The sequence below is a fragment of the Apium graveolens genome, chromosome 3 (assembly GCF_009905375.1).
Source record: "Apium graveolens cultivar Ventura chromosome 3, ASM990537v1, whole genome shotgun sequence".
NCBI classification, from domain to species: Eukaryota; Viridiplantae; Streptophyta; class Magnoliopsida; order Apiales; family Apiaceae; genus Apium; species Apium graveolens.
The window spans coordinates 287,890,047-287,915,018 of NC_133649.1; the positions used below are offsets into that span (position 1 = coordinate 287,890,047).

Sequence of the window (24,972 nt, forward strand, 5' to 3'; positions counted from 1 at the left end):
ATCATTCTTGTGTTATTTCTTTTTTGGAAAATAAATACATTTTCCAGGATCAAAAGCATCAGAGAGTGCTAGCTACTGGTAATCAACTTAAAGGTCTATAATATTTCTCACCTCACTCTACTTCAAGTAGTTTTACATCGGTTCTTTCATCTTCTCTTCATAGCACTCATGCTGTCAATCATGTTTCATCTTCTATTTCTAGTTCCAGATTATGACATATGAGATTAGGTCATATTCCAGACAATGTACTTAGTCATATACCTATATCTATTACTTTTTCAGATGCTTGTAGTAAAGAGTGTCCTCTCTGTCCTCTTTCTAAGCAATATAAAATCCCTTTTTTCAAATGTAGTACAACAGTTTCTACTGAATCTTTTGCTTTAATTCATATGGACATTTGGGGTCCATATCATGTAGCAACCAACACTGGTTGTAAATTCTTTCTGACTATTGTAGATGACTTCACCAGAGCAACATGGGTTTTTTTGATGCCTAATAAGCAGAATGTTCTCAGCATATTTCAAAAGTTTGTATTACATGTTGCTACTCAATATCAGAGATCATTAAAGGTTGTAAGGTCAGATAATGGCGGTGAATTCTTAAGTCAACCTTTTACTTCTTATCTTTCCAGTATTGGTGTTGTTCATCAGACTTCTTGTCCATATACACCACAACAGAATGCCAAAGTTGAAAGAAAACACAGACACCTTTTAGAAATGACTAGAGCATTGAGAATTCAGTCTGGTTTGCCTACAAAATATTGGGGGGATTGTGTCCTTACTTCTACTTACTTAATCAATAGATTACCCACCCCTATTCTTGATAATAAATCACCTTTTGAACTGTTAAATCATAAGCTACCAGATTACTCCTTAATAAGAGTTTTTGGTTGTCTTTATTTTGCTTCGGTTCATTCTACTAATAAACTTGCTTCCAGAGCCATTAAATATGTGTTCCTTGGCTATCCTTCTAATCAGAAGGGTTATAAACTTCTTGATCTCAACGCTCATACTACTTTTGTTAGTAGACATGTAGTGTTTCATGAACACATCTTTCCATATCATTCAAACAATACTTCAAAGTCCGACTCTCACCTATATTCATTTCAAGATTGGTATCTTACTAATACTGATTCACCTACCATCTTTGTTAATAGTTCTACACCTTCTGATGATTCTTCTTGTCCATCACTTTTAATTTCTAATATTACTCATTCTACTCCTACTGTTGTTTCTCCTGTACAGTCTTCATCACTTTCTTTCACTCCTGATATTTCTAATACTGAAAAAGATGTACCAGCACATACTAGACAATCTTCTAGAGCTGCTACTAGACCAAAATGATGGTCAGATTATCAGGTGGCTAATAAGAATAAACAGTCTTCTTTGAATCTTCAGCATCTAAAGCAAATTTTACTGCTTTTTTTCCAAAGACCCTACTCATATTGCTTTATTAGCTAATTCCGTTAAGGCTATTGAACCTAAAAATTATTATCAAGCTAAATATGATCCATTATGGGTAGAGGCTATGCAAAAGGAGCTTCTTGCTCTTGGACAAATTCATACTTGGGATCTAGTTCAACTACCACATGGCAAACATGCTATAGGTTGTAAGTGGGTGTATAAGGTGAAATATCTTGCTAATGGTGATGTTGAAAGGTACAAAGCTAGACTAGTAGCAAAGGGGTATACACAAACAGAAGGAGTGGATTACCATAATACTTTTGCTCCAGTAGAACTGTTAGGTGCTTATTTACCATTGTAGCTACACAAGGTTGGATTGTAGAGCAACTTGATGTTAATAATGCTTTTTTACATGACACCTTACAAGAGGAGGTGTACATGATTTTACCTTTGGGATATATCAATACTACTGATATTCAGAATTTAGTTTGCAGACTGGTAAAATCTATATATGGGTTGAAACAGGCTTCCCGAGAATGGTTTGCAAAATTGACAGTTTTCCTTATTGAAGAAGGTTATGTTCAATCTAAGACATATTATTCTATGTTTACTTCTCACAATTCTGGACAGTTTGTGGTGGTTCTCATTTATGTTGATGATATTTTAACATCTGAAAATTATACTGAGGCTATCACTGCTCTAAAACATTTTTTGAATATTAAGTTTAGAATTAAGAATCTAGGAGCTGTGAAATATTATTTGGGTTTGGAGGTATGCAGAAATGATGCTGGTATTTTTGTTTCTCAACAGAAATTTATTACAGATTTATTATTTCCAGCTGACTTACTAGACTGTAGACCACTTTCTGTACCACTAGATCCACATCTTAAATTGTATAATTATGATCAGTCTGGACCTTTAGTTGTTAATCCTTCTGTGTACAAGGCTTGGGTTGGAAACTCATATATTTGAATACTTGTAGGACGAATATTGTTTTCTTAGTTCAGCTCCTCAGTCAGTTCATGCATGCTCCAAGAGTTAAACACATGGAAGCAGTTGTTAGGGTTCTCAGATACTTGAAATGCACAATGGGTCATAGATTGTTTTTTCCAGTCAACAATGATTTGTATTTAAAGGTTTACAGTGACAGTGATTGGGCTGGTGAACCCAATGACAGGAGATCAGTTGGTGCTTATTGCCTGAATTTAGGACCAGTTGTAATTTCTTGGTGCTCTAAGAAGCAACATGTGACATTCAGGAGTTAAGCTGAAGCAGAATACAGAGCTCTTGCAGATACATCCTGTGAGGTTTTATGGATTATCAATCTTTTAAAAGAATTGCAGGTTCCCATTTCTGGTCCTATTGCAATGTTTTGTGATAGTAAGGCGGCTATTGATTTAAATGTTAATCTTGTTTATCATGCAAGAACCAAACACATTGAAGTTGATGTTCATTTTATCAGAGAAAAGGTTGCTTCAGGCCTGATTAGTGTCACTTAGATTTCTACTAAAGACAATTGGGCTGACATGTTGACCAAAGGATTAGGAAAAGTTCTACACTAGAAGTTTGCACACAGCTTGGGTCTGTCTCTGCCAGATCAATATTTGGTTTTTTTGGGAGGATAATATAGCACAATCAAAGATTGCAACAATATGTTCAAGGGAAGCTAAAGACATATTTCAGCAATGTATATCAGCAATACAAAGAAAGCTATTGGTGGCTTTTAGTTAAAAGAGTTAGTTACAGTCAACTAAGTCAACATGTATAGGTGACATAATATTAGAGGTAGACTTTCCAATATAAATCTCTCTCTCTCTCTCTCTCTCTCTATCTATCTCTCTCTATACACAGTATGTAAAGTCTATACCTGCATGAAGAAATTTGAACTTAATGTATTATATCTACTTTCAATCTGAAGTAGCGTCAAGACAACTGAAGTTTTAAACGAATCATGATCGTTACATCCATCATTTCATCTGCATAATTACTATTATTACTTACTAGAAGATCTACAACTAAATAATAACTAATTATGAGAACAGTCAAGACTACATAAAAACAACTGGAATAGTCAGGACTTAAGCTGCAATATCCCTTGTTGTATTATGTTATTGAAGTATAAACATTCTGGCTGAAATTTTAACTGAATTTGATACGTTCAATTTTATTGACTTTGTATGTTTTAAATTTTATAGTGCTTAAAGCAAGTGTTGGATGATGGCATGTATTGTGACTATTATGTTGGATTCTTCGTTGAGGATATTTTGTCTACTGGTGAAGCAAATATGAATGTCAATATGAATAGATTCTAAAATTTCGAAACAGCTACTAGTAATTTTAAGTATATTTTTTTATATGATCTAATTTTAATTACATTTTTAATGGTGCACAGTTCTCCTATTCCCCTGGTTTGAAGTCCCATCCTCCTCACAAAATGATCCATTTCAAGAAAATAATCGGTTTTTCAAGGACAAATTATTAATGGTGTAGTTTTTTTAGTTCTATTGTAATTGGCAGTTGCTATATAATTTTATATTTAGCACTATATGAATCATTTTGAAATATTGAACTTGTATGACCATATCTACTTAAGACTATAAAATATGTTAATTTTAGGAATTGAAATTTCAATTTTTATGGATTTCTAGTTTAGTTTTTACAAGAATTCGAGTTGGAGTTTTCTATTTTTAATTCTACTATTTTTTTTGGATATTTTTATTTGGAAAATTCTTTGGCACCCCTTCGCCCTTATCAAAGATCTCATTCTGATAGCGCGTATACCATATATCTGAAATATCTGGTCTAATCACATTAGCAAGATATTGCAAACTCCCAATAATCCGATGATACCTTAACTGAGACACAGGAACTCATGAACTATTCTCGACTATAGCAACTTTTGAATCATATGGTGTACTAGCGATTCTATAATTTGAATAACCATACTTCCCAAGTATAAATTTCTCTATATAATAAGACTGTGACAAAGTTATTCCATCAGTTGACTGAGTCAACTTGATACCAAGAATCACATTAGCCTCACCCATATCCTTCATTTCAAAGTGCCTCTTCAAGAAACTCTTTGTCTCGTTAATAATCTCAATATTGGTTCCAAATAACAAAATATCATCTACATATAAGCACACAATCACACAATCATTACCTCTAACCTTATAGTAGACACACATGTCACTTTCATTAACTAAAAACTCGAAGTCTAAAACAGTTTCATTGAACGCTTTATGCCAGTCCATATGTGCTTGTTCAAGGCCATAGATGAACTTAACTAGTCTACATACTTTCCTCTCATTACCAGAAGCAATAAATCCCTCAGACCGATCCATATAAATCTCTTCTTCAAGGCCACCAAGAAGAAAAACTGTCTTTACATCCATTTGATGAATGATAAGACCATGTATGAAAGCCAATGCAATAAGCATTCTGATTGTTGTCATTCGGGCAACAGGAGAGTATGTATCAAAATATTCAATGCCTTCCCTTTGCCTAAAACCTTTAGCAACTAGCCTAGCCTTGTACTTATCTATTGAGCCATCAGGGTTTTGCTTCCTCTTAAAGATCCATTTACATCCAATAGTTGAACACTCGAGGGGAGATCAACTAACTCCCATATTCCGTTAGAAACAAGTAAGTCAATTTCATTCTTCACAGCGCCTTTCCAATGCCTTGACTCCGACGAATCCATACAGAAAGTTAAAGGCCCATCCTCGATATTGTAAGTGATAAAATCACTTCCAAAGTCCTTGACTACCTTTGCACGCTTACTCCTTCTAGGTTCCTCTAATTCATTAAGAGTAGAGCTACTACCAGGATCTGCCCCCATATTTGTCATCTTTTCCACATGATCAGGTATAGAAATCGATGTGTGAGTGGGATCATCCTCAGAATTACCCAAAGGTATACCAGTCTTTATAGGGAACACTTTCTCAAAGAAAGTTGCATCACGAAACTCAACTATTGTATTCACCACAATACCATCTATGTCAGATTTGAATACCAAAAATCTCATATTAGTAGTGGTTTCTAAATAGCCCGGAAAGATACAATCAACAGTTTTTGGACCTAGTTTCTTTCTCTTGTGTTCAGGGACAAGCACCTTAGAAAGGCACCCCCACATACGAAGATAACTCAAACTTGTCTTACGCTTTCTCCATAATTCATAAGGTGTCTTGTCTATATGTTTCAGAGAGAATCTATTCAGAATATGGCAAGTCGCATTCAGAGCCTCTCTCCACATATACTTAGGCAACCCAGAATTAATCAGCATACTGTAAGTCATGTCTTTAAAAGTTTTGTTCTTTCGCTCTACTACCCCCATTAGACTCAAGTGTGTATGGTGGATTAACCTCATGAACTATACAATTGCTTACGCAAAATTCATTAAACAAGGTACTCGTATACTCACCACCTCTATCAGACCTCAAATATTTAGGTACTTTGTCAGTTTGTGTTTCAGCTTCATTTTTATACATAATGAATTTATCCAATGCTTCATCCTCATGTTTAAGCAAATAAATATAACAATATCTACTACAATCATCTATAAAAGTAATGAAATATCTAAAGTGATCCTTAGTCAACATACCACCGAATACACATATTTCCGAGCGTACTAAATCTAACAAGTCTAAATCCCTAACAACATTTTGAAAAGGTTTCCTTGTTTGTTTTAGCAGTTACACACACTTGACTCTTAGTTTTCTTATCAATTGCATGCTTTGGAATCAACTCTAAATTCATTATATTCTTTTAAGCACCAAAATTTAAATGACTAAGTCGTAAGTGCCACAAATCAGATGATTCAACATAATTAACAGAAGGTGCAACACTATCATTTATAAAAACACCCAAAACGGGTTCAGTATTTATCAAAAACAAACCATCAGACAAGTAACCCTTGCCAAAAAATGTACCAGTATGAGAAATGACTACTTTACTACATTTCAAAGAAAGTTCAAAGCCGTTCTTAACTAAACAACTTCAACTTATTATATTTCTGCGAATGGAGGGAACATGATGTACTCTAGTGAGAGATAGAATCCGCCTAGAAGCAAATTTCAGGTCCACGTTTCCTATTCCAAGCACTTGTGCAGCACTAGCATTCTCCAGCCTCGATGTCACTCCATTAATCTGTTGATAAGATACAAATAAACTAATAATAGCACAAATATACACATTAGCTCCAGTATCAATCAACCACTCATGTGAAAGATAAGTGGAAAGTAGTACAGGGTTGTAAGTAACATACCCGTCATCGGTTCAAGAGGCAACAACCTCACCAACGACCATGTTAGTTACAAGCACACTCGTGGTTCAAAGTCCAAGCACAATTTTTGCTTGAGATACCAGTCCAGCTTTCTTAGCTTTCTTACTTGGACAGTCCTTGCTCCAATGACCAACATGTCCACAAGACCAACATGATTTATTTTCCTTTGGTTTCTTAACCTTGTTCTTGTCAGGTTTAGTGTTAGTCTTCTTAGTGACTACCTTTCTTTTCTGTCCTACATTCACCTTTGAGCTCCCATGTTCAGCAGGCATCACATATCCTTGTTTGGACTTGTGTTGCACCTGCACAGAGATGTCCAACATCAAGTTAGTCCATGTGATCTCTCCTTTCTGTCTTTTCAGGAAGAGCGCAAACTCTTCTCAAGACTTCGGGAGCTTTTCAATAACTGACATAACCCGAAACTTCTCAGATAAGACCATATCAGACTCACCCAAAGCATAAACCAACATCTCAAACTCATGAACCTGTTCAGTCATGGATTTTCCATCCACCAGTTTAAATTCAAGAAACCTAGACACATAATACTTCTCAAGTCCGTGAGAATCAGTATTGTGGGTTTGGTCCAGCTTATCTCATAAGACCTTAGCAATATAGGCATCAGGTGAATAAATATCGAACAAGGTGTCCGCCAAAGCTGCCAAAATAACTGTCCTAGCCACCCCATCCTTCTCATCCAATCCCATAAAGAATCTCCACCACTGAATTTATCAGATATACCCGATAAATCAATTGGCTGGGAAAAACGATACGTAGTCCAATCAATGGATACAGTAACACCAGAATTTGAAGCAATCTCAACAGTCTTAGGAACATCACCGGTTTCGTTAACCATCTTGCTAATTACACAATATAACAAATAATTTCTTTAAGATTGTTGGGTAATAAACTAATACCACGCGTAACAAATGTTAGAAATACAGACTATTCAACAACATAGAGGCAATTATATATCATATTTAGCAAGTCAAGGCCAAGATAACTAGTTAACAAAACTAAATATGTAGGGAAACAACATGTAAATCAGAAACTGAAAGAACAAAGTAAAGCAAGAGAGCGTACCAGTAACCATAGCTTTAACACAGAAAGAAAAGACAGAAAGCAGTTGTGTGCAACTCGTACAATGCAACAAGAAACCAAAATGAAACCAGCTGATTCGTCAGGCCTTGCTCGAAGCCGTGAGTGCTCTTGAAGAGATAATTGCCCCCACCTGCTGCGTTGGGATGCTTGCAATACCTCCTCCTGGATAAAACAGCTCTGAACTTGATGTTCACAGCAACAACAAATCCAACTTCGACTAACACCTCAGTCACCGAGAAAAACAGCAACCCAGAACTTGTGTTTTGGGAGATAAAAGAGAGCAGAGAGGAGAGGAAGAGAATGTAGGTGTGGTGCATGAAACACAGCTACTTAGTCCTCTATTTATACTAGAGGCTAAGTGTAACTGGCCACCCTAATTAATATTAGAATTAAACTGCATATTAATTAAATAAATCAAAACTGATGAATTTAAATAAAATGTAACAGCCAACATTTATCTCACATATTATATTAGATTTAATTTTAATTTGAATTATATTATCTGTTATAAAGTTATATATCAAATGTCCAGGTTCAATGAATCTGACTCAAATATTGTAGTATCATCTATGTAGTAAAGGTACTACCAATTCATCCTTACAGCTTGTTATTACCACATTTAATACACTTCGAGGGATCTACTCTCATGTGTATTGGGTTCCCACTGTTGATGAATTATGATGGGTTGACAGTCCCATCCCCAACCTTGACTTGAGGACCAGGTTCCAGTCCCTTAGTCAAATGATCAGCTATATTATTATGAGTTCCTATGAACTCTATAGTTATAATCCTATCAGACAATAAACCCCTTATAGACTTGAGTCTAACTTGGATGTGTCTCTTTGTTTTAGCATTATATTTTTTACTGCTAATCTTATCGATAGTTATTCGACTATCACAATGAATATCAATAGCAGGAAGTGGTCTGCTTACTACAGGTATCGCAGACATAAGTCCGTGTAACCATTCAGCCTCCGTCCCCGTGGCATCTAGTTCACACAACTCAGCCTCAAATGTAGACCGAGTCACTATAGTCTGTTTGCTTGTCTTCTAGGATATTTCTTCACCTGCCAAGGTGAACACATATACAGTCACCCCATTGGAACCAGGCTTCTTAGCTATCCAACTTGCATCACTGTACCCTTCAAGCACACCAGGAAATCTCTTGTAGTGTAAACTAAGGTACATTGTACTTTTTAGATATCTAAGTACTGTATCAAGAGCATCCCAACGAGTTCTGTTTGGACAACTAGTATATCTAGCCAACTTAGACACAGAATATGAAATATCTGGTCTAGTACAGTTAGCTAGATACTGCAAACTCCCAATAATCTGAGAATACCTTAACTGAGACACAGGCGCTCCTGAAGTATTATTGACAAGGGCAACTTTAGAATCATAAGGTGTACTAGCGATTCTACACTGTGAATAACCATATTTCTCAAGTATAGATTTCTCTATATAATGAGATTGAGTCAAGGTTATTTCCTCAGCTGACTGAATCAGTTTGATTCCAAGAATCACACTAGCCTCACCCATATCCTTCATTTCAAAATGCCTTTTCAATAATTCTTTTATCTCGTTAATAATCTCAATATTGGTTCCAAACAATAAGATGTCATCCACATATAGGCACATGATAACACACTCACTACCTTTAACTTTAGTGTACACACACTTATCACTTTCATTAATCTTATAACTGAATGGCAATACAGTTTTATCAAACTTTTTATGCCAATTTCTGGGAGCTTGTTTCAAGCCATAGATGGACTTGATCAACTTACATTCTTTCCTTTCATTGCCAGATGCAACAAATCCCTCAGGCTGGTCCATATACATCTCTTCTTCAAGCTCACCATGAAGAAAAGCGGTCTTTACATCCATCTGATGGATGATAAGACCATGGACGGAAGCCAAAGCTATAAGCATTCGGATTGTTACCATCCTAGAAGCCGGAGAGTATGTATCAAAGTAATCAATTCCTTCCCTCTGCTTAAAACCAATAGCTACCAGTCTAGCTTTGTACTTATCTATTGAGCCGTCAGGGTTCAACTTCCTCTTACAAACCTATTTGCACCCAATAGTAGAACACCCAGGAGGGAGATCAACCAACTCTCATGTTCCATTAGAAATAATAAAGTCAATTTCACTCTTCACAGCGCCCTTCCAATGCCTCGACTCCGAAGAATCCATAACTTGTCGGAAAGTTAAAGGTTCGTTCTCGACATTGTAAGTGATAAAATCACCTCCAAAGTCCTTAACTACCTTTCCACGCTTACTTCTCCTTGGTTCCTCTACTTCCTTAGGAATAGAGCCACTACTAGGTTCCGCCCCCAAATTTGTCATCTTTTCCACATGATCAGGAATAGAACTCGATGTGTGAGTAGGATCTTCCTCAGAAGTCATTTCAGGTATTCCAGTCTTCATAGGGTAGACATCCTCAAAGAATGTAGCATCTCGAAATTCAACTATCGTGTTTGCCACTATACCATCTATGTCAGATTTTAATACCAAAAATCTCATAGCTGTAGTGGTTTCAAGATAGCCCAGAAAGAAACAGTCAACAGTTTTCGGACCTAGTTTCTTTCTTTTGTGTTCAGGAACAAGCACCTTAGCAAGGCACCCCCACACACGAAGATACTTAAGACTAGTCATCCTGCATTTCCATAACTCCAAGGGTGTCTTTTTCACGTGTTTCAGTGGGAATCTATTCAAAATATGGCACGCCGTATTTAGAGCCTCTCCCCACATGTATTTAGGCAACCCAGAGTTAATCAGCATACTATTAATCATATCTTTAAATATTCTGTTCTTTCGCTCAGAAACCCCATTAGACTCAGGTGTGTATGGTGGAGTAATTTCATGAACTATACCATTATTTGCACAAAATTCATTAAAAGCGTTACTCGTATACTCACCACCTCTATCAGATCTCAAACGTTTAAGTAACTTACTAGTTTGTTTTTCTCTTCAGTTTTATATATAATGAATTTACTAAGTGCTTCATCCTTATGTCTAAGTAAATAAACATAACAATATCTACTACTATCATCTATAAAAGTAATGAAGTATCTAAATTGGTCCTTGGTCAATACACCACCAAATTCACAAATATCAGTGTGTACTAAATCTAACAAGTCTGAATCCCTAACGATGTTATGAAAAGGTTTCCTTATTTTTTTAGCAGACACACATACTTGACATTTAGAATTCTTTTCTATGGTATGTTTTGGAATCAACTCTAAGTTCATCATATTATTAACAGCACCAAAGTTTAAGTGACCTAGTCTAGCATGCCATATATTCGAGGATTCAACACAGTTAACAGAAGGAATAATATTCTTATTCAAATTCCCCCAAACGGGTTCAACATTAATAACAAATAAACCATTTGACAAGTAACCCTTGCCAAAAAATGTACCAGTATGAATAAGAACTATTTTATTACACTTGAAAGAAATTTCAAAACCACTAGAAACTAAACAGCTTCCACTTATTATATTTCTACGCATGTCGGGAACATGATGCACTCTAGTCAGAGATAGTAACGTCCTGAAGGGAACTTCATATCCACGTTTCCTATTCCAAGTACTTGAGTGACACTAGCATTCCCCATCTTCACGGTCAAACTATAAGTGGTCCAATCTATGACCCAAACAGTTGCACCAGAACTACTACCACCACCAACGGGAACCTCAGCTTCGCTAACCATTATTACGCTAAATAATATATAACTAATTATCTCTTCAAGAATGTTGGAAATACGGACTATTACAGCAACATAGAGACAATTATATATTGTATTTAGCAAGCCAAGGCCAAGATAATAGTTAATAAAATAAAAAATGTAGGATTTTCCATCCACCAGTTTGAAATCAAGAAACCTAGACACAGAATACTTCTCAAATTCTTGAGAATCAGTATTGTGGGTTTGGTCCAGCTTATCTCATAAGACCTTAGCAGTATAGGCATCAGGTGAATAAACATCGAACAAGGTATTCGCCAAAGCTGCCAAAATGACTGCCCTAACCACCCCATCCTTCTCATCCAATCCCATAAAGAAGCTCCACCACTGAATTTATCAGGCATACCCGATAAATTAATTGGCTGGGAAAAATGATACGTGGTCCAATCAATGGATGCAGTAACACCAGAACCAGAACCAGTCTCAACAGTCTTAGGAACATCACCAGTTTCGTTAACCATCTTGCTAATTACACAATATAACAAATAATCTCTTTAATATTGTTGGGTAATAAACTAACACTACGCGCAACAAATGTTGAAAATACAGACTATTACAGCAACATAGAGGCAATTATATATCGTATTTAGCAAGTCAAGGCCAAGATAACAGTTAACAAAAAAAAATATGTAAGTAAACAACAGAAAAATCAGAAACTGAAAGAACAAAGTAAAGCAAGAGAGCGTACCAGTAACCATAGCTTTAACACAGAAAGAAAAGACAGAAAGCAGTGGTGTGCAACTGGTACAATGCAACAAGAAACCAAAATGAAACCAGCTGAGTCGTCAGGCCTTGCTCGAAGCCCTGAGTGCTCTTGAAGAGATAATTGCCCCCACCTGCTGCGTTGGGATGCTTGCAATACCTCCTCCAGGATAAAACAACTCTGAACTTGATGTTCACAGCAACAACAAATCCAACTTCGACTAACACCTCAGTCGCCGGGAAAAACAGCAACTCAGAACTTGTGTTTTGGGAGAGAAAAGAGAGCAGAGAGGAGAGGAAGAGAATGTAGGTGTGGTGCATGAAACACAGCTACTTAGTCCTCTATTTATACTAGAGGCTAAGTGTAACTGGCCACCCTAATTAATATTAGAATTAAACTGCACATTAATTAAATAAATCAAAACTGATGAATTTTGAATTTAAATAAAATGTAACAGCCAACATTTATCTCACACATTATATAAGATTTAATTTTAGTTTGAATTATATTATCACTTATAAAGTTATATATCAAATGTCCAGGTTACAAAGTGACTCAGCCCAATTCAGAAACCGAACCTAGCCCAAACTGATAAAAAAAATTCTAATTAAAATATTAAATCACAAATAAATAAAATAGACCGGTCCGGTCCGGTGCGTCACATTATATCAGATTTAATCAAATAAATAAAATAGACCAGTACGGTGCGACAGCGCGTGTGCATGCGCATGAAGCATACAAGAATACAATGCACCATCACACACCTTAGTAGTTATACACTATCCATGTGTATGATACTATATAAAGCCGACACCCCCTTTATTTATTTTCAATGTGGGACAAAACACATTCTCTATTTTTCCAAACTTTTTCAAACTAACTTCAACTCTAATTTTCTATGGATTTCATTAAGAAAAATTTTTAAAATCATATATGAAAGTTTGAATTCACATATCATGGAATAACTTCCAATCATTAGATTTTAAGATTATCATCATGACATAATAAAACTATGATCTGAAATCCAATTTGTCTATCAACAATGAGGCAGTTATATATATCAAGATTAAGCAAGAACATGCAATAAATCAAATAACGAGACAAAACACGAAGACAAACAACAAGATTAATTAATAACTGAATTGACAAAGATAGATAAAAACACTTATCTCTAACAGAAGTTTTAATAAATCTGGAAGAGCCAATAACAGCTGAGGGGCCTAACCTTCGAGAAGTCTAGACTGTTCTTTAAGAGATCATTACCCCACTTACGTTGTGTTTGATTGCAGCAATATCACTTCCAGGATACAACAGTACATAGTACTTCGTCCACAGATACGTAGCACTCAACAGTGACCCATACCTCAGTTCGCCCAGAAAACCTATGCTATAATCTGTGTATTATGGGGGAGAGAAAAAGAGATAGATAACAATTAGGGTTTCACCAAATATGTGATTGACGTACCTCAGTTCGTCCAGAAAATCTATGCTATAATCTGTGTATTATGGGGGAGAGAAAAAGAGAGAGATAAGGGTTTCACCAAATATGTGATTGACGTATATATATATTCCAAACATTTTGTTCAGTATATAATACAACACAAAACGTAACTGAATATATTACATTAATTAAAATGTGTATAATACAACACAAAACGTAACTGAATATATTACATTAATTAAAATAAAACTGAAATTACATTTAATAAAATATTTCCAGAATAAAATTCCTCGCCTGACCCAAGTCGTGGCGGCGCGCGTGCGAGACACACAAAACCACCGTATACACAAACATGTCTTAGTAGTTGGTATAGTACTCTTGTATATCTTGTAACATGAGGGGAAGACAAACACACTACAAGGATGAGCAATGGAGCAGTTGTGACTTACAGATTGCGATCGAGGTGCATCTTTAAATTTTATTAGTCGAAACTGATTGTAACACTAAAGACCATGACTACAAAAAAAAGTAGGCATCGATTCACTGATAAAGCAAATAACAAGTGAATTAAATCAACAAAAAATACAATAGATATGAACATATTATGTAGAGAGTAAAAGAAAGATGTAGAAAATGTACCAGAGCCATGGCGTAACGCAAGTAGAATCAGCCGCGATGTAATACAAGAAAAGATAAAGGTTAGATATTATTACTCTTCCTTTTTATTAGAGTTCAAGACTAAGTAGTTGTTTTTGGTTCGTACTTTTTAGGGAATGTTTGAGGCTGATGGGAAAAAGGGATACTAAACTCTGTTTACAAGAAGTACAACACAGTTAAATATGGATATGGTGCAAGAACAGAACCTGCCTATTTTCTTCTGGGCTCTTGATTTTAAATAGGGACTAAACTTGGCTGGGTCTGCATGGTTCTAATTTGCAGATCCAGTGGTCTAGCTGCCATTTGATATAATGATCAGTTTTAGGTGAAGTTTTTAATAATTTGAGGTATTCTCAATCTAACTTAATACAATTGATTTGTTCTCTTTACGAAGCAAATATACAATGGGGTTTATACAATAATAGTAATGTTAGGTAATCAAAAACGTTTCCAAAAATAGTTACAAAATGACCTGGCATTACAAGTGCCAAAATTTAATTCATATTATGCCAAAATTTAATTCGTAGACACATATGCATGCGCGCGGGTCCCATATCATTATCATGGAAGTTACCATTTATAAAAATTTTGTAACAATTTTTGGGGCCTCTAGTTTTTTCACTAGTTAAACTAGTCGCCCTTGACACAATAAGATTTAGAGAAATGCTAGAGTCCCCAAAATCGTTCCTGAATGCTTAGTTGTCCATATATTATTGGTTATTCACCCATTAGTGATATGAGACCACTCGTGCATACATATGAGTTCATAAATTAAAACACGTTATGTGTCATTTGGGAACTTTTTTGGATCTTTTTGGGGTACGTAGCATTGCTCTAAGATTTACTTAGTTTAAATCAATAAAATTAATGATGTATGATCTTCACCCATATTCTGTCGCATTCCTACATGCATTCTCTCTCACTGTTTGGGTGTGAGAATATCGTTAATACTACTTAGCCACATGCACTCTCTATCGTCACCGTTTGATTGTGACCATCGTTGATGCAGTACTATTTTGAGTTGTTAGTTGTATGTTTGTAATTGTCTTGTTTATAGGATTAGTTATGTTGGTTTATGATCATCTGTATTGTTATTTAATTCAGAAAGAAGGCCATTTGTGGTAAGAATGTGGCGCAGATTCCCCGTGTTTTTCATGATTAGGTTTGTAACTGGCATTTACAGCATCTGATTATATGAAGATAGTTTTCTGTTTTGCTCTGTTGATCTTAATGTTGTGCTTTGTATTTAAACATTATTTTGGTGAATTAGGATGCATGCTGCAAAAATAGCCGCTAAACAGCATTAATTTTCTGCTGAGGTATTTGTTTACCTATTTAAGTTATAATCTTCGTCCTATTAGAAAAAGGAAGTTACTTGTATATAGCATTTTGATTATTTTAATAAGGAAATTAAGCAACTAGTCATTGGAAGTTAGTCATAATTCCATATGTTAGAGTTCTTGGTTTTTATATTCCATATCATTGATTGGAGATGTTTATAAATTTTGCATGGTGTTTATTATTTTTATCTGTATCCGTTGTGAATGAATTTTTTTAGTTGTTGCTTGGATTTTGTAGATAATAGCAATGGCTCGATCAGATGAAAACCGTGTTCACGGTGCTAGGCCCTTAGATTTTCAAGGTAATATTAACTTTGATTTATATAAATGTGTATCGGTGTATTTATTTTATACTTGTTTATATGTGTTATAAACTCTGCACTATTGTTGGGAATTTGATGATAGATGGAGCTAGAAAATCTACTTTGGTAATCAGGCCGACAAGGCTCGAAGTACAATCAACCAAAATCATGTACACACGGCACCTTACTCTTCTGCAGCTAGCAAAAGAAGCACCTCGAGAGTACCTTCTGAAACTGATTTTTTAATTTCTTCAGATATTTCTTATCTGAGTACCTAGTATGACCTTTGATCACCTATATTGTTATTTAATTCAGAAAGAAGGCCTGCTGTGGTAAGAATGTGGCGCAGATTCCTATGTTGCATCTACCAATAACTAGGTTTGTAACTACCATTTAAGGCATCTGATTATATGAAGGTAGTTTTATGTGGTGCTCTGTTAATCTTGATGTTATAAATTCTATTTAATTAAAAAAATTTGGTGAATTAAGATGCTTGCTGCACAAATTGGTGCCAAGAAGAATGAAGTTTTAGCTAGGTATTTGTTTACCATGCAAGAACTGAAATCTGCCCATTTTCTGCTGTACTCCTGATTTTGTTTAGAAGCTCAATTTGATTGGTCTGCATAGTTTTAATTTGCTGAGCCAGCTGTCAAGCTGCCTTTTGAGTAATCATTTGTTTTCCATGATATTTTTCGCAATTTGAGGTATTTTCAAATTTTAATATATTCAGTTTAATTGTCAGTTTCGGAAACAATGTTTTTTGGGGTTTAATTTAAGCTAAATTTTCTAGAATAAGTTTGCTGGATTAAATTTTCAAAAATAAGATTCCTGGAATGACCCAAATAGTAAATGCATTTTCATTATTTGCGTATGATGTGTGTTTTTGCATTAATTGCTACTTCATTAATCTTATTAATTGGCGTACTTAGTTATTTGTCATCGAAATAGGCTTTAATTGAGTAAAATTTTGACAGAAAAAAATAATGTGAGCAGAATGGTAGGATGGTATGTACTATATGCGATACATCACAATTAGGAGTATGCCTAAAAATAAAAACCATGATCTTTTGTCCGCTTATCTCTGTGTCCTTGCTATGGAGGCTTTCCCAGCTTGTTTAGATAAAACTACTAAAAATTCTGATTTCAAGTATCATTGGCAAGAGAAACCTAATAAAACTCATTCATATCTTATTCGGAGATGATGTTCTGTTATTTTGTCATGGCAGTCGAACTTTTATATCAGCCATCTGGAAGGAGTTTTTATGTTTGCTAATGTATCTGGTTTATGCCCTAATGATGAGAAATGTCAATATTTAATTGAAAATGTGGGCATGAATGTTATCAATTCTGTTCTCTCCCACTGAGTTTAGACAAGGAATTCTCCCCAATAAATTTTTAGTACCTTGGCGCTTAACTCTTTTAAGAGTTAAGCTCTGTGGCATTCAAAGTTATTGGGCTGCTCAGATATTCCTAACTTACTCTGTGCTTAAGCATATGCACTCCATCTTTGTAAAATTTGGATGTGGTGGTTCACTTGACTCTTTTAAAATGGACTAGGTTTCTTGGAAAGATTGTTGTTACCTCCCAAAATTTGAAGGTGGGCTGGGTTTTAGGGTTATGTTAATGGGATAGAGCTTATTTCAAATTTTATTTGTGGCACATTCTTCTATCTAGTCATAACTAACTATGGATTTCCTGGATTCATAATCATGTTATTCGACTTAAATCCATTTGGACAATGAATATTTCTAGTATTGCATCATGATGATTTAAAAAACCCTGTATCGTAGAACTGAAACTCAGAGATTCATTTGATACAAATTGGGTTGTAAACTCTAACTTTCTTTTTTGGCATGACCACCGGGTATTTGGTTCATCTCTGCGTCAACGCATTGACAGTACAATTATTGCTATATCAGAATACAGGAGATTGGATAGAGTCCATTCATTCATACAAGATGGTAATTGAAATATCTCAATCAAACCATCCTAGAGTTATAGAGCTGCGTAATCTGTATCGCTTCTATTCAGGTGAACACATTGACTATTTGAAACTCCTCACTATTTTTCCATTTCTCTTCAGTGGGTCAAGGTTGTTTGACACCAATTTTATATTCTCATGTCCTCTTTTACACTCTGGTTAACTGAAAGATAGCCTTCTCACAAAGGATTGTATGGTTCAGCTTGGAATGACTAAGATTAGAATAAAGTAAAAGCAATAAAAGGTCATTTATATAAAACGGATAAAATTTAATTGTTTTGAATAAGAGAATAAGGAATAACATGTATCTTAGGTAAGTTACCTAAGATATTATGGTTCTGCAGTATAATTTCGTCTTATTTTGTACAAGTAATATAGTGTTATGTGTCTAAACCGATTCATATTCAAGATATAATACATAAACACCGTATTTTGCAGCTGTAATGGTATGTTCTACCGCTAAAACTCTACGTAAATAATTTTTCAATACAAAATACAAAGTTTAGCCGAAGAACGCTGTTATTTTAGTAACAATAATACTACAAAATAAGGTGACGTCTGCTGCAGAACCCTAATATCTTACATAACTTACCTAGGATATATCTTAGGTTCGTTATGCTCTTTGAATAAAACTGTTCCGTAAATGTTACAATTAGCTTTCTGTTTGGTAAATAGATGTTTCAATTAGTTTTTTGTAAGTTTCACTAAACACAGGGAGAATCATCTAATTGAAAAATCTCCTCCAAAATATTTATTATAAGTTAGTAAAGTTTTGAAGATATTCTTTCTCATATTGTAAATTTTCCAAAATATTATCAATGTATTATATTGGGATTAAATTTATAACATACATAAAAAAGTTTTAAATTTATTAAATATTTTATATAAGTGTATATCATGATTCACGATTTCTTTTGAGAGATTTTCTGATATATGTTATGAATTTGGGATATATTAAAATTTTATTTTTAGTATAAATTATAACTTTTTTGATGATCTATCGGTTGTAATTTGCCGAGATAGTTATTTCTTTCAAAATGCAAAGAGGGACACATATCGACAAGTGTCTCATACTCTCATGCAGTCCATCATCAACTATATATACCTTGTACACAAAATTTGAGAGACTTTTGCTTGAGGTCTGAGAGAGAGCTTCTGTAGAGAGAGATTGAAAATTAATCGTACATAAAAAAAATTATAATATATTCATGTATTATCTTGGGATTAAGGTTATAACATACATAAAAAGGTTTTGGATTCATTAAATATTTTCTAAAAGTGTATCATTCATTCACGATTTCTTAAAGAATTTTTTAATTTATGTTATGAATTTTGGATTCATTAAAATATTCTTATAGTAATAAACTATATTTTTTGGATGATCCAACGGTTGGAATTTGTTGAGATAGCTGTTTTTTTGAAAATACTATGAGGGACACATAGCAAACGTCTCATACTCTCATGCAGTCCATCAACTATATATACTTTGTACACATCCTGTTAAGACTTGTGCTGAGAGAAAGCTTCTTTTGATATATATATATATAGAGAGAGAGAGAGAGATAAACAGAGAGAGATCGGAAATTAAACATATTTTTGATTGATTAGTTGATTAGATTTTTCACTGTCTTTCTACTATTACTTTCCCGTTTACCGAAAAGGTAATTGATATCTTCTTTTTGTTTATTAATGTTGTTTGTGTAAAATTTACACTTAAATATGAGTGCATATGTGTTTTTATTTCTGATCTCTTGATATCTTATCATCTGAGTTTTGTTAATAATTAAAGATATGTTTGCTTAGTTTTCATATGTTACAATTCTTGGTTTTTAAATTCCATTTCATTGATTGGAGATGTTTATAAATTTTGCATGGCCTTTATTTTATTTGCTTGTATTTCTTTTTATTCATTCTGAATGAATTTTCTTAGTTGTGTTAATTGTATTTTTTAGATAATATCAAAGGCTGGATCAGATGAAAACTGTGTTAGTGGTGTGAGGCCCTCAAATATTCAAGGTAAGATGGACTTTAATTTATATATGTTTCCTGGTGTATTAATTTTATAAGTGTGTAGGTAAGGTACTATATGATTGCTATACTCTACGCTTTTATTGTTAGCAGGAGCTAGGAAATCTACTGCGGAAATCAGGCCGACCAGGAAGGCTCTAAGTACGATCAACCAAAATAATGAAAGAGCCGCACCTTACCCTTCTGCAGCTACCAAAAGAGGCACCTTGCAAGAGTAACTTCTAAACACTGATATTTGTTTTTTAATTCTCCTGATATTTTTAATTTGAGTACATAGTCTGGCCTTTGATCATTTGTATTATTCTTTAATTCAGAAAGAAGGCAATTTGTGGTAACAATGTGGATCAGATTCCAGTGTTTCATCGACCAGTAACTAGGTTTGTACTCGCAATTAAGGCATCTGATTATATAAAGATAGTTTTATTTGGTGCTCTGTAATCTTGATGTTGTGAGTTGCATTTATTTAAAACTATTTTGGTGAATTAGGATGCTTGATGCACAAATAGCCTCCAAGCAGCATAAAATTTCAGCTGAGGTATTTGTTAACAAGTTTAAGTTATAATCTTCGTCATCTTTGAAAAAGGAAGTTAGTAGTATATAATTTTAATGCTTGATAATTTTGATATAGGAAATTAAGCAACCAGTAATCAAAACAGATTGTTCTGTAATTGATCTGAATGTATACAAGGCCAGAGACAGTTTTCCCGAGCCTATGCTTGCGCGACATGACCTAAAGGTATGATGCTTTTACCTTGTCTTGTTACCTTATTCGTCTATTAGTGTTAGAAAAGAAAGATCCCATTGATGTTGTCGAGTACATGGATGATCTTTACAAATACTACAGAAATGTTGAGGTAATCGCTTATTAAGGAACATGTAGCACTTTCCCTCTGATTGTTTTTTCGTAAATTTACTAGATTCTAAGAAATTATGTCTTGTACATAATAGTGTTCTATATTTTCGCTCTCTACTTGAGCATGTGGTACATGTTAAGATGATAATATATGCTCTCTAATGGACTGTCTATAGAACAATTCAATAATTTGGAGCATATGCAAGCTAAATTCTTATATGTTTAACTGTTCAATTGTATCCTTAATGTAGAATTCTTTCTGTGTGCCACCAAACTACATGGCAAGTCAACTCAACATCAATGAGAAATTCAGAGGGATTCTCATTGACTGGCTGATTGAGGTCAGTATAAAAGTGAACGTTTACAATGATAAGTATTATGCAGCAAACATTATTAACACTTCGATGGAATGAGCAGGTCCATTGCAAATTTGATTTGAGGCCTGAGACCCTGTATTTGAGTGTCAATCTGATCGATAGGTTCTTAGCTATGCAACCCGTGGTAAGGAAAACACTACAGCTTGTTGGAGTCACGGCCTTGCTTCTTGCAAGCAAATATGAAGAACCCTTGGCACCGTTTGTCAAAGATCTCATCCTGATATCTGACAATGCTTACACCAGGAATGAGGTTCTTCAAATGGTAATATCCAAAACATGTTTTCCTTTGCCATTACATAATTTCTGACATGATCGAAGTGTAATTACTAATCAGATTTGGATATTTTAACTTCCAACTAGCAGGAAAAATTGATGATCAACAAATTTCACTACGATTTCTCGGTTCCAACTGTGTACTTGTTTGCCAAGAGGTTTCTTAAAGCTGCTCAATCCGACAGTAAGGTTGGTCCTTAATTTTCCTTCCACACATCATAGAAGGATCAATGTACGCATACAATTACGGCATTCTCTAATGAAATTATAATCAGTGCTTACTCGAGTCAGGTTGAGCATTAATTTTACTTGCTTATCATAGAATAGAAGATATACTTTAAATTTCAGCTACAGATGTGTTCATGAAGAAGTTCCTGAAAGCTGTTCAACCTGACAATAAGACTTGTCCTTGATATTCCTACGACATATTATTCCACGATTGACGTAAACGTAAATATTTATGATTGCTGTAGTCGGGTTGTGCCTTTTATATCATAGAATGCAAGACATATTAAATTTAATCCCTGAACTTAATTGTTAATACTGAACCAGACAGAGTTTCTTGCGTTTTACATAATTGATCTCTGCTTGGTGGAATATGAGATGGTCAAGTTTCCACCATCGATGTTAGCAGCAGCTGCTGTTTTCACTGCTCAGTGTACTCTTGGAAAGGCAGCTCAATGGAGCAAGATGAGGGAAAGACAAACTCAATACAAGGCTGAGGATATAATGTAAGTAGGTTCAATTTTATTACTCTTCCTTTATATGTAGAGTTCAAGACTAAGCAGTTGTTTTTGTTTCGTACTTTATAGGAAATGCTCCAGGCTGATCTGCTTAAGTTAGATTTGCAGAGTCAGGGGGTTAGCTGCCTTCTGAGATAATGATCTGTTTTTCGTGATGTTTTTTTTTTATATAGTTTTATGTATTCTCAAATTTTACTTAAATCAATATAATGTCCAGTTTCAGAAATGATGTGGCACGGTGTATTTACAGTAAACTAGGCTGATATCTTATTTTAGATTTAGGGCTAAATTTTCTAGAATAAGATTGCTGACTTAAATTTTCTAAATTAAGATTGTTGTAATGACTCAATTAGTTCATATATTTTCATCATTTGTGTATGATGCATGTTACGATATAGATTATTATTTGTCACCTAAAAAGGCTTTAGTTCAGTGAGCAGAATTTTGACAGAAAAAATTACGCGAGCAGAATGGTAGGACGGTGTGTTATTATGTGCGATACATCACAACATCTTTTCAACCTGCATGAAGTAATTTGAACTTAATGTATTATTTCTGCTTTCAATCTGAAGTAGCGGCAAGACAACTGAAGTTTTAAACGAATCATGATCGTTACATTCATCATTTCATCTGCATAATTACTATTACTACTTACTAGAAGATCTGCAACTAAACAATGACTAATTATGAGAACAGTCAAGACTACATAAAATGAGCTGGAACAGTCAGGAATTAAGCTGCAACATCCCTCGTTGTATTATGTTATTATAGTATAAACATTCTAGCTGAAATTTTAACTGAATTTGATACGTTCAATTTTATTGACTTTGTATGTTTTAAATTTTATAGTGCTTAAAGCAAGCGTTGGATGATGGCATGTATTGTGGCTATTATGTTGGATGCTTCGTTGAGGATATTTAGTCGACTGGTGAAACAATAATTAATGTAAATAGATTCTAAAATTTTGAAACAGCTACTAGTAATTCCAAGTATATTTTTCCATATGTTCTAATTTTAGTTACAATTTTTATGGTGCAGAGTTCTCATATTCTCCTAGTTTGAAGTCCTATCATCCTCACAAAATGACCCGTTTTAAGAAAGATTGGACATGCTACATGTACAATCGATTTTTCAAGGAAAACTTATTAATGGAGTAGTATTTTCAGTTTTATTGTAATTGGTAGTTGCTATCTAATACTAACTTAATTATGCATTGTATGAATCATTTTGAAATATTGAACTTGTATGACCATATATATCTAAGACTATAAAAGTGGTTAATTTTGGGAATTGATATTTCATTATTTATGAATGTTTAGTCTAGTTTATACAAAAACTTGGATTGGGGTTTTTCTATTTTTTATTGTACTTATTATTTTTTTTGGTTATATTATTGTTTGCTAAACTCTTGGCACCTCTTGTCAAAAGGTCTCATCCTGATATCTGGCAGCGCGGACACCAGATATGAGGTTTTTCAAATGGTAATGTCTAAATCATGGTTTCCTTTTCCATTACCTAATTTCTAATTTGATCCGAGTGCAATTACTAGGCTTTAGATATTCTAACTTCCAACCAGCAGGAAACTTTGGTGATCAACAAGTTCAATATGACCTCTCAGTTCCACCTGTGCATTTGCTTGTTAAGAGGTTTCTCAAAGCTGGTCAATCTGACAGTAAGGCTGCTTCTTAATTTTCCTGAGACACATCATAGAAGGATCAATGTATGCAATATGATTATGGCATTCCCTAAGGAATTTATAATAAATTCTTACTCTAGTCTGGTTCAGCATTAATTTTACTTGCTTATCATAGAATAGAAGACATACTTTTAAATTTCAATTGCACATGAGTTCATGAAGAAGTTCCTGAAAGCTGCTCAACCCGAAAATAAGATTTGTCCTTCATATTGTACGACATATTATTGCATGATTGGTATCAACCTACATATCCTAATAGGTTTATAATTAATTCTTGCTGTAGTCCAGTTGAGCGTTTCAATTGCTTATTATAGAATACAAAACATATTTGATTTAATCTAGAACTTAATCCTTGATCTTGAACCAGATGGAGCTTCTTGCATTCTACATAATTGATCTTTGCTTGGTGGAGTATAAGATTGTCAAGCTTCCACCATTCTACCTTTGTATTTAGATTTCAAGACTAAGCAATTTTTTTTGTTTCATACTTTACAGGAAATGCTCCAGGCTGATGGTCCAATATCATCACAACGTGGCCAAAGGGAGACTAATTGTTGTTTACAGGAGTACAACACAGCTAAATATAGATATGCTGCAAGAACAGAACCTGCCTATTTTCTGCTGGACTCCTGATTTTAAATAGGGACTCAATTTGATTGGGTCAGCATGGTCTTAATTTGCAGAGCCAGCGTCTTGCTGCCTTTTGAGATAATGATTTGTTTTCCATGGTGTTTTTAATAAGAGGTATTCACAAATTTTACTTATTTCAATTTAAATGTCTTGTTTCGGAAACATATATCCAACAAGGTTTATGCAATAAATAGCTAGGTTGACCAGCCTCACTTTGCACGGTTTAAACATATTTTGTTTAAATCAATAAAATTAATGATGTATGATCTTCTTCTCCCCCCATTTTCTGACGCATTCCTACATGCATTCTCTATCACTGTTTGGGTGTGAGACTATCGTTAGTGATACTTAACCGCATGCAATCTATATTGCCACCGTTTGACCATCGTTGATGCAGTACTACTCTGAGTTGTTA

The 24,972-nt window shown here is 34.4% G+C and overlaps 1 pseudogene; it reads left to right on the forward strand.

Annotated features, from left to right (window-relative positions):
* The first annotated feature begins 15,921 nt into the window (after positions 1-15,921).
* On the forward strand, positions 15,922-24,560 carry LOC141715131 (G2/mitotic-specific cyclin-2-like; annotated as a pseudogene).
* Positions 24,561-24,972: the final 412 nt, after the last annotated feature.